Source organism: Lemur catta, chromosome 20, assembly GCF_020740605.2.
Source record: "Lemur catta isolate mLemCat1 chromosome 20, mLemCat1.pri, whole genome shotgun sequence".
NCBI classification, from domain to species: domain Eukaryota; kingdom Metazoa; phylum Chordata; class Mammalia; order Primates; family Lemuridae; genus Lemur; species Lemur catta.
The window spans coordinates 7,132,029-7,140,670 of NC_059147.1; positions in this window are offsets into that span (position 1 = coordinate 7,132,029).

The window sequence follows — 8,642 nt, forward strand, 5'->3', positions numbered from 1 at the left end:
CTGGAAACCAGTTTAGTTTGGGCACAGAAAACTAAGAAATAGCCCTACATTTCCATGTGGCCTCATACCTACAGATAATCCTCTGTTCATATTAAGAACCAAACTAGAAAGTAATCTGTTGTCTAGTTTTTAGGTGTTTTTTCAAAAATTATTTTTAGAATTAAATTGTTTTCACTTCCAGCATGCACCTGAGGAATGAGACTAAAAGAAAAACTCTGTGAAACTAAATTGTCCAGATTGTAGAGTTTATAATGCCTATAAAAAATTAGCCCTGATGATTTAAATTTTAAAACTTCAGAGAAGGACAAAGTTTAGGAAAATGAAAGAAATTGCCCAGTCCTGAACATATTAAACTAACTCAAACAAAATAACTCAATTATCCTTCGAGTTAGGATTTGCCATAATTTGGTCATGGTTTATGAAACCAATATTGAGTAAGAAAGTCAAAATGATTTCTTTCTCTGTAAATTTTTGGGGTTTTGTTTATAAACACAGGGATTCCATCATAAAATATATGGGTTTTTTTTTTTTAAACCAAGCACACAAAACATTAGGAATTTCTCCAAAATGGCAAACAATTTATTCTTGTTTACTATGTTTATGACCTACAGGGTGTCCATAAAATCTGGAAGCGTAAGCAAATATAAATAATGTGATCAAGGACATCTTAATCATAAACACAACTAATAATATCTGTATTTCCAGACTTTATGGACATCTTTTATTATCACTGTCATGTAGACAATACAATGAAAATCTAATTAACATTTCTTATGTTATACGCAAATATGTAGTCAAGTTGAGAGTAAGTGTATCTTTCTTCACATAACAATGCAGTTATTCCATTTTTTGGAGGGCAGATCCAGATTTAAATACAGTGAAAGATCTTTCTTTATGAGAAGTGAATTTACCAGTTTTGGAAGTAGAGGGTTTCATAGGTTGGAATTCCTTAAAGCAAGACACAAAATGATAACAGTAACGATGACAGTGACGATGAGAGTGGGATTCACGTTCACGGAGCCCCACTGTGTAGCGGACATTCTGCCACGTACTTTACAGGGTTGATCTCGATGGAATCTTCTTGGTCTTTTATACCTGGGTCAGGACATATCTTTAAGCACATAAACCTGATACGGCAAAAGTCCTTGTTTTACTTGGTTTCCAGGCATGTGTGCTACTATGAATGAAGCACATGCTTGTGCAGGGAGAACCCAGGAAACTTGAAATCGGCAGCCCTGTGTTCTGCTCTCTTTCAAATAATAAGCCACGTGACCTTGGTTCGATCACTTCCCCTTTCTAGGTCTCAGTTTCCTGTAGTGTGCAGCAAAATTTTGCTAGGGCTAAAAATTCTAGAAATGGTGTTACTATCACCGCTATTTATGAGAAAACTCCCTTTGTTTTAACAAAGAAAGCAACTAACACACCCTGTTGTCCATAGGCAGGTAAGGTGTTCACCGGAACCCGGACTGTCCTGTCTACTGAGAGGCCTTGTCGCACTGGCTGGAACTATTTGAAAGAAATCTTAGGAGCCAGTTCCAGTGTTCTTACTTGGATTTGCAGTTTGAACCAGGGCTTGATGACTTACGTGACAACTATTTATCAGACTGTCTTATGCCTCATGTAGACTTCTTATTCTTGAGGGCAATGCTGTTATCATATTCACATGGTATCACCATGGTATCTTTTTCCTCAGATAAAAAATACTTATTTGAAGACTCAAAGATGAAACTGACTGAACTAATAGGTCAGGATTTGACTTTGGGGGTTTCTACTTGAGCTGGAGCCACTATTTTGAGGAATTCTGCAGCAGGAAATACATTTGCCCACATTTTGAAGTTAATTTCTTTCGACCACACATTCTTACCATCTGTAGTCCAAACTATTGAATATGATTCAATTGATTATGAGCAAATGCCATTTGTCACACTGCCTAAGTTTACAGTAGTCTCCAGTTGGGGAGTGTGTGTGTGTGTGTGTGTGTATACGTGTGTGTCCTATGCTACCACTTGCATGTTGGGTGCATTTGTGTCTGCAGATGTTTATATCCTGCCAGTGAGGAATGGGCTTGCCTGTCTACAACTTTGCAAATCTTAAGCATTGGCTATATCATTTTCAGCAGTTGAATCAATATTTTAATGAAAAATGACAAAGAAAATGAGTATTTGGAAACCAAAGGTTGCCGACTGAGAGCAGAAAAAAATAAAAGACTGCACATTGCCTAAAAGAGAGAGACCTGAGAATTGACTTCCCATCCATCTCTTTTATTCCTGCACTTATTTTATAGCCAATACATTCTCTTTCAGCCCATGATTGCTTATTTTAAATCGTCTTCCAGTCCCACGGCTCTGTCTTCCCTGTCTCTGTCTTCCCCCTGCCCCCCCTTCTCCAAGGCCTCCCAAATGATACCGTCTGCCATTAGCTGATGTTGCTGATTAGAGTCCAGAGATGCCTCTTGTCTTTGGCCAACCCTGGGGACAGGAGATAAGAAGAGCAAATGCCCTCCCCAGAAGACGATCTGCAGGAAGTGAGGCTCCACTGACCCCTCACCGCAGGTCCCAGGCTCCGCAGAGGAGCCACATAAAATACTGCAAGAGGCAAAGTTGCCAACAAGTGCCGCACACAGGGATGATCCAGTTGCAGGCACAAATCGATCTTAGGGCGTGAATCACTGACCTCAGCCCAGGCTCGCACTCTCTAAATTCTGCATCCGTGTTAACTAAAGATTGCGTTTGCATTGTTACCGCTGGGAAAGTGATTCCTGGGTCTGTTGAGTTTTGTATCTCTTACACAGCACCTACTTGGGAAGGCTTTTTGTTTAATCTTTTAAATATCGGAAACACAATGCCAAACATTTTCAAGTTAGACTCCTCTTCCATTCACAATAAACCCCAGAAAGAATCTGGGTAGAAGAAGAGGAGCAGCAAACATTCCCTTTGTTCTGGATTGAACTGCTGGTATTTGGATCATCCATAGGGTGTATGATAACAAATTGTCTCGACACCAATGGTCTCCGTGCAAAGGTCGGGTGAAGGCCCAGAGATTTGGGCCTGCAGATAAAAGGGATGTGCACATTTCTCAACAGAAGGGAAGGGGGGTGGTTTCGGTGACTTTGCTTACTATCTGTGGAGTTCCCCAGCAAATTCACGTATTGCGAAAGCTATGAAGGAGTAAAACCTCCATGCAAGGAGAGGCTCAGGGAATAGGATTGCAAATATCTGAATTTAACTAAGTGTTCATCAAAACCTCTTTTTGAATTTAGAAACTCTATTTAGAAAGTGTTTTCTACCGAGCCCTACAGTCTGGGGCTGTGCCTTCGCACTCCCTCTGGGTCAGTGTTTACAGGAAAGTTCGGACCCAAATGAGTACGCACACTAGAACCCCTCCATTCAGCCCTGGAACTTAATTCTAAAAATACAAACTCTAGTTTTACTTTTTAAAAATTATTTTTAAATTTCTAATAAAATAATAATTATGAAAATAAAATAGCAGTTATTCCAGATTCTAGTAACAGGAGTTCTAATTAACTGAGACATTATTCTAATGTAGAGTCTTAGGGCAAAGTCCTGTACTTTATTGGTAGCACATTAATTTGAATTTTAAGTGGATGTTAACTATTAATCCTGGACAGCAAGTTTCTCAACCTCAGCACTGTTGACATTTGGGTGGGGTAATTCTTTGCTGTAGGGGACTGTCCTGTGTGTTGCAGGATGCAGCAACCCTGGTCTCTACCTCCTAGATGCTAATAGCAACCTCCCTCTTCCAACTGTGACAACCAAAAATGTCTCTGGATGTAGCCTAATGTTTCTTGGGGGCTAAAATCACTCCCAGTTTAGAGCCATGCTCTAATCAAAGGGAGAATTCATTTATTAGACATTTTTATTCCACTTAAAAGAGAGTTAGCACAAAGTTTGAGTGCTTTTCTGGACATAGGGTAAAAGAAATAAACAAAATAAATTATGGATTTCCATCCATAGAATGGAATATGAAACAACCATTAAAAACATGTTTTAAATGATACCATAGGCATGAGACTATGCTTATCCTGTAACATTAGATAATAAAAGAGTAAAAATGAAAGTATATGTGCTATATATGTATTGTGTAAGAGACCCATATTTGAAAATATTGAAAATATTCTAAAAGGAAAAACATAAAAATGAAAAACATAGTTATCTATGGGTGGTAGGATTATGCAGTATATCTTTTCTCATTTAAATTTCTTTGGTTTTGCCAATTGTCTACAAAAACCATGTATTTTTATGATTTCAAAACCAGACACAGAAAAAGGACAAAGAATCTTACACACAAGAAGAGAAAAGCTGCAACACGCTGCTGTCCTCTATTCCTAATTGAATTTTCTTCTGCACCCTGAAGGAAGCACAGCGATTCTTTCCTACGCATCTGATCCTTTTGCTCATTAAACCCTCACATCTGCTTCACTCTGCAGTCTTAAGTTTCTGAGGCCAGAATTCATGACGTTGTTTATTTTATTTTACACCTTGCTTCTCAGCCTGGACGTACTCATTCATTCTTTCATTCATTCGATTCTCTGACGCTGTGCTGGATACTGGGAACTCAGTGGGGGAGCAAGGCAGGTGGAGTCCCTGCTCTCATGGAAGACAGACAGTAAAACAGTAAACGGATGCGTGGATGAGATAATTCCAGAGAGTGATAGGAGCTGTGAGGGCGAGATAGCAGGGCCGCTGTGTTATAAAAGCGAGGATACAGGAGAAAGTGCTGCTCTAGTCTGGGTGATCAGGGAAGGCACCTCTGAGGAGGTGACATTTAAGCTGAGAACTAGAGAACAAGAGGAAGAGAGTCCTGGGGAAATTGGGAAGATCTGGGGAGTTTTCCAGGGATGAATTTTTAAGCTCAAATGTACCTAATGAGCATGGCACATTCAAAGAAGAGAAGAAAGGCCATCGAAGCTTTGCAAGACAGTAGCTGGAGGCCAGGCCCAGAGGTTGGCAGGACCCTGAGTGCACAGCCCTGCTATGTCCAGGCTCAGGTCTAGGCACACAAGGGGGTGGCAGTGGTGAACCAGAATCTTTGGGGCCAGCGCCCTGGAATTTGCATTGTAAAGCAAGCTTTCAAGGTGAATTTCATGCACTGGAAATTTTGAGAACCGTATTTCCAGAGTATTCACTTTACTTAAAAATTGAGAGGGTGGCTGGGACAGAGGTAGGGAATGAACCAACTCAGATTTTTGCTACTCAGGGTGGTCCATGAGCCAGAAAGAGCAGCAGCGTCACCTGGGAGCTTGTCAGCATGCAGCGTCTCAGGCCCTTCCTAGATCTGCCAAATCAGCTTCTGCATTTCAACAATATTCCCGGTGATTGGAGTACATGCGAAAGTTTGAGAAGCACTGATTTAAACCAGCACGTGATATATTATAATAAAGCTCAGATAGAGAAGATAAGGGAGATTGTATGATTTTTGCTGATAAAAGATAAGACAGCCACAAAATACCTGATTATACTATCTATCATTTTTTTCCTCTGGAATTAGGAGGTCATAGTAAAAATGCCAAGTAAAACTCTGCAGGAGGTTATGCCCATGTTTAGCCTCCTTGGATGAACTGTGGTGTCTGAACCGAAATGTTGTAATCTGAACTTACTGGTTTGACAAAGTTTCACTCAACTGAAACTTATTTTACCATTAAAAAAATTTTTTTAAAGAGAGGGTAAGTTTTTTATTAATGCAGCCAAGCATACATACATATGTAAAACAAAGACCCCAGTTAAAATGGCTTTTATTAAAAAGACAGGCAATAATGAATGCTGGCGAGGATGTGGAGAAAGGAGAGCCCTTGTACACTGTTGGTGGGACTGTAAATTAGTGCAACCACTATGGAGAGCAGTATAGAGATTCCTCAAAAAACTAAAAGTAGAACCACCATATGACCCAGCAATCCTGCTGCTGGGTACATATTCAAAGGAGGCGAAATCCATATATTGAAAAAATATCTGCACTCCCATATTTATTGGAGCACTATTCACAATAGCCAAGATGTGGAATCAACCTGAGTGTCCACCAGCAGATGAATAGATAAAGAGATTGTGGTGCCTACACACAGTGGCATATTATACAGCCACAAAAAAAAGAATGAAATCCTGCCATTTGCAATGACCTGGATGGGACTGGAGAACATTATGTTAAGTGAAATAAGCCAAGCATGGAAAGATACATCTTGCATATTCTTACTCATATTTGGGACCTAAATATTAAACAAAACAAAACAAAACAAGAAATATAAACATTATGGAATCAATAGAGACTTCTTCCACTCACCCTTCACCATCACACATCTTATTTGCGGTCCCCTTCCTCTTACCTGTGTAATACGTCACACATCTCACCGGTGTTGTCATCTCTGCACTCTTCCTTGACTCTGTAAAACACCTCTCTTTCTTTTTTTCCAATTCACATGGATTTTTGTTTTTGTTTCCTATGCAACACCTTTTGCCAATTCTAGGACAGGTCTTGCTTCTTTTCTTTCAGTGGTCAGAGAAAGACCACGTTTATCTGAGCCCGGTGCATATTCAACGGATCTCTCTAATAAAATGATTCAACTGATCACAGCTCCTAACTTTATCTCTTTGTCCTTTGAAGCCGATAGCTATTATTTCTAGCAACCATCACTAAACCAAGAATAAACACTCTGTTTTCTCTAAAACTGCTGCATTCTGTTAAAGGGAACTAGAATTAGAAAAGGCTCAATTTCTCCCAGCCCTCGATGATGAAAGGAAACCAAAGTGTGACGCGACCAGGCTTGAGGGCAGAAGCCCAGTGACTTTTCCGTGTACACCAGGCGGCCCGTCTCCCTCGGCGATGGGCAAGACCGTGCTCAGGTTTATGCCACCTGTGAATGAGGACTCACGGATACGCAACACTGTCTTTTTTTGTTTGTTTGTTTGTTTCATTTTTCTTTGTTGATTTGGAGGCAGGGGCTGCTGGCGTTCTTTTTCTGCCCGTATTGTCATAAAGACGTTTCTTGTGGAAAGGATCTGATCTTTGCCTGGTGTCCTGGTTGGAGGTAACTTAGACGGGAAGGAGACAAGGACACCTGGCCTGGGGAAGAGCACCCTCCCCGGGAACAGCGAGGGGGGCTGTCTCACTCAGGTTTCTGGTGTCTGGTGCAGCCTGGGACTGTCGTGGTGATGCCCTTGTGAAGAGGATTGTTTCTGCATCTAGGACTTCCATAGCAGGAGGGCTTTCTGGTTCCCCCAACTTCCAGAAACAGAAGCCCTAGGAAATGAGATCACTTATTTAGCTCAGTGCAAAGCTGTTAGTGGTTTGGTTTACTTCTCACCTCACTGGCTGCGGCGTTGCGCTGCGCCCACATCATGCAGAGTGTAAATGTCTCTAGAGCAGTCCTTGCGGTGCTCAGTATCGATTCACATTCCGCTTGGGCAGCTCAACAGCTTTTACAAAAGTACCCGCCTGTAGCCATGTGAATTACTCTTCCCGTCGTTTTGCAACAGGGTAAGCAACAGGAGGGTGAATGCTTACTCTGCTTTCATCACTGATGAATCCCAGCACCTAGAACAGTGCCCAGCACAGAGTAGGTGCTCACTAAACATTTGCTGAATGAATGAATGAACTCCACCCGGCAAGCCAGGGCCTGAGAAGGCTTTCCGGAGCCCTTGTAGTGGCCACAGTTTAGTGTCCTGTGTGCAGACTTCTAGAAGGCTCCACTGTACTCTGCAGGCTTACATGGTGGTCTCCACCACCCTGTGAGCACCAGAGAGCAATCCTGGTGCTTAACAAACTGCCTGGCACTTAGGAGGTGTTTAATAGTTTGCCATTTGATGAAAGAAGGGAAGCAAAGAGGGCAGAGGAAGGTGGAAGGGAGGGCCTGGGCCAGAGGCTAATTAGAGACTGCTCTCTCTAGATAACTCGATCTCCTTCTCGGGGAAGCTAACCTTTTTTAGTTTTTGCTGTGACCGGGCCTGAACGGAACATTCCAAACACAGAGGTGGTAGGGCCTTTTTGCCAGAAGGCAAGCACAACATCTAAAATAATGTTTCCTTGGTGAGAGCACTGGCCTAGCAGAGAGAAATCCTGAATTTAAATAGTTTCCTGCCACATACTCTAAAACCCCAGAGAGATCAATAGATTCTCTAGACCTCAGTTTCTTCACCTGTGTAGAGGGACTAGCAGCGCCATCCGCTCTGCCCCGCAGGGTGAAAGTACTTGTGAAGCTCAAAGGCCCAGCATGCGAAGGGCGATCAGCAAAACTTCTTTCCCACCCTCGGGCTCAGCTGCAAGCCAGTGTGTTCTTTCCCTCCCTTTTCCTGCTTAGCATCCCCAACAAGGACTTCTGCAGGAAATCCAGGGTCCTGTCTAAACCCAAAGGTTGGCTTCCTAGCGGAGCCCTTCTCCTGAAATGCCCTATGCCAGGCATCGCTGCCTTTGCTGTGTTTGTCTCTTCACCTTGAGGTATCTGCATCCCCGCCCGGCCCTGGGAGGCTGATCTGTGCTTGCATTCATCACTAAAGCAAGGTCCTTCTGTCTCTTGGCCTTGCTTTCCTCTCTTGCAAAGAGTCAAACCTTACAGAGGCTGGCGGGCGGGTAGATGAGTGAGAAGGAAGGGTAGAGACAGAAGAAGAGTGGAGAGCAGGTTTGCACCCTCCAAAGGG